The sequence below is a fragment of the Panthera pardus genome, unplaced genomic scaffold, assembly GCF_024362965.1.
Source record: "Panthera pardus isolate Hobbes unplaced genomic scaffold, ASM2436296v1 HiC_scaffold_17, whole genome shotgun sequence".
In the NCBI taxonomy this organism is placed as follows: Eukaryota; Metazoa; Chordata; class Mammalia; order Carnivora; family Felidae; genus Panthera; species Panthera pardus.
The window spans coordinates 131889417-131892391 of record NW_026526732.1 but is presented as its reverse complement, the minus strand read 5'-3'; positions in this window follow the sequence as shown (position 1 = coordinate 131892391).

Genomic DNA, 2975 nt, shown 5'->3' with positions numbered 1-2975 from the left:
CCCCACAATTTGCCACTCTTGAAACAGTCCTTTTCCTTTGTCTTGTCACTCCTCTACAAATTAATTATTCTTTTGTTAAGATGCTATATAACCCCAAGTTCATCACTAAGTACTTCATGTGTATGAGTGCTGTACATGTTAATACATTTGTTTTTCTCTTTCTTTTTTAAACTGGAATATGAATGTATTTCTTTATTAGGATGCTCACAAGAATGGCACACTAGCACTGTCCTTCTGATATGATAAAGAATACATATATCTGACCCATATTGTGGCAGGGAGGGGTAAAGGCTCTCAGAACTGGTACCAACTATCCACTGTAGACATCTCCATTCACCAGAGAGGATGCTTCTTGAATCCAAACATCTCTGCTGTAGCTTCCAGTCAGGTCTCCATGACTTGCCCAGACTGCATTCCAGCATCAGCTGACTCTCTTTACTCTTGCCACTTTGGACTCCTTCAAGACCTAGGTCAACTTCCCCATGTCTAACTGGCCCAGGTGCAGCCTCTGGAATTCTGCAGCACATCTTTGGTAGGCTGCTGCCCTGGCACCCTCAGGGGCATGTTTAGGAGTTGGAAGGAGAAGTGGGGGAAACACATTACCAAAGCAAATGGGGCAGATTAGCAAATGACACTTGGACATACACCTAACAATCTCACAGGATACATGCTTTGTCCCCAAATGATACATAATCCCTATAGAGAGCAAACGTGTATGGAATGATTTTGTACACCAGGCACAGAGGATAGAAGTGAATGGTGTTTACATCCATCCTGTCCTACACACAAAAGGAAGTTAGTGCCTGAAAACTGGAACCAGATCTCTATCCTGGCTCTTCCCTGCCTTTGAATGGTGTCACCACTATGTTTCTGCCTGTGCTCGGCATTAGTTCATTTTTCAAAGGAAGGATAAGATGGCACAGAGTAGAATGGGAGATTGGGCTGGGGTTAATACATGCATAACAACCTATAAAACAAAAATAATACAAAAAAGCAAAAACCATATTTAGTACTATAATGCAACAAGAGAAGGTAGCTGGAGATACTACATGCTAACACAGACACTATGACACATGTCCCCAAGGGAAGAACTCAGTGTGGAAGGAGCAGAGGCCACCGTTTTAGACTGAGTCTTTCAATGGACAGCTGAACGGACTGGATTTGCTGCTTCAGCTGTGAGCCTTCTTTGATGGTAACAGAAGAGGTGATGATAGTCCTGGAGAGCCCACAGGCCCACCCCAGGGCCCGCTTGGAGCGCACAAACATGTAGGGCACGTTCTTATCCTCACATAGCAGTGGAAGGTGCAGGATCATCTCCAGCAGCTCAGCATCTGCAGCCATTACGATGAACTCAGAGTTGCCTCTGCTGAGGGTTCTGGTGGCTTCATTAGCTCCTTTCCAAGGCTGCTTGTAGTTACATGACTGCTGAACAAGGTCCAGTAGTTTTCTTGGTGAGGTGGGTGTCTGTGAGGGAGTAGGCCTTTGGATTTATCTCAGCCTCAGTCACTGCAACTCCCAGGTCCTGCCACCCATCTGGGAGAGCAGACACATCAGAGCAGCAGCGTGTGCCTAGGCGCTGTTTTTCTCTTTTTAATCTGCCTTTTGTAAATTTAATTTACAGGGGCCAATAAACGTAAGATGGATAGAGGGAAAAGACGTTTTCTCTCCTCCAGAACCTTCTAAGTACTTGGCTTCTGTGATGTTCCTGTGATGGTTGCTCTGGGGATAGGTAAATTTCAGATTATGATCACCAAAGAATAAAGATTCTTAACTCATTTTAGCATACCTTTTCTATTAATCTTATTTTTCCTTTGGGACTTATCTAGTTTGAAAAACCATGAAAAATCAGATCTCACACCTTTGCACAATTACCAGGAAGTTGGGTCACTACACACTTTACAGCCAGAATCAACTGAAACAATGCTTCCTTTACTCTCTCTTTTGATTACCACCTTTTATCTAATTCTGGTTCTTTGTGAGTCATTCCTCTTTCTGTAAAATCATCTTATATAAAAGACTTATAAGATCCTTAGGTGTCTGCTTTGGGACAAGTTTAATGGAAATGTTCTTGTGCAGATTAAATAAAAATCCCATACTTGTCAACTTTTAGAAAAGTGCATCCTTTCCTACAATTCATTATTTTTTCATTCATTCCCCCTCAACTTATTCTCTTCCAAATTATAAAAAAAAGAAAAATGCATGCTTCTGATACATTTTTGAAGGAGAGCTTTACAGAAAGTAGAAAATCACAAAAAATGGTAACCCTATCATTCGAAGATACACAATACCACACTTGGATGTTTTAATCTCATTTTTTTTTCCATTTATGGTGGGCATTTTCTATCACTGCCTATACTGTAACTTTAACTGGCAATAAAATAACATTTTATTGCTATGGGGGTAAATATGCCTAACTTGACTAACTCACCTCATTTAGAACTAAGTCTAATTTTTAACTATTAAATGTAGAAGACAGGAGACAAGCATCTAAGTATGTGCTTCAGGTAAAAGGCTCGTGGGTAAAAAGGCCAAAAATCTAAAAGAGGGTGAGGTGGAGGATGTTCTCCTTATTTGCATTTCTCTGAGGTAAACATTTTTTTTTTCATACGTGTAGTTGTTGCATTGTTTTCTTTTGTTCCGGTCCTTTGTCCAGTTTTCTTCTGGAGCGGTTTGGTATTTCCCAATTTCCCTTTAATTACCAACAACCTGAGGGGCCTCCTCTCCCCATCCGGCCGGCCCCACACGCCCGCTGGGTGTGAAAAGCCGCTTTCCCAAGAGCAATCTCGGCGCGTTTTCACCGACTCCTTTCCGGTGTCACCGGCCTCGAAGGGCGCGGAGGGACGCCGTTATCGCCACCGCGCACTTCTGCGCACGCGCAACCCGCCACCCTCACGGCCCCTCACAAAGGTGGCTCTCGCGGCCGGCCGGAAGTGGACGCTCAGCGGTCAGGGCGGGGTACTGTGTACTACACTTCC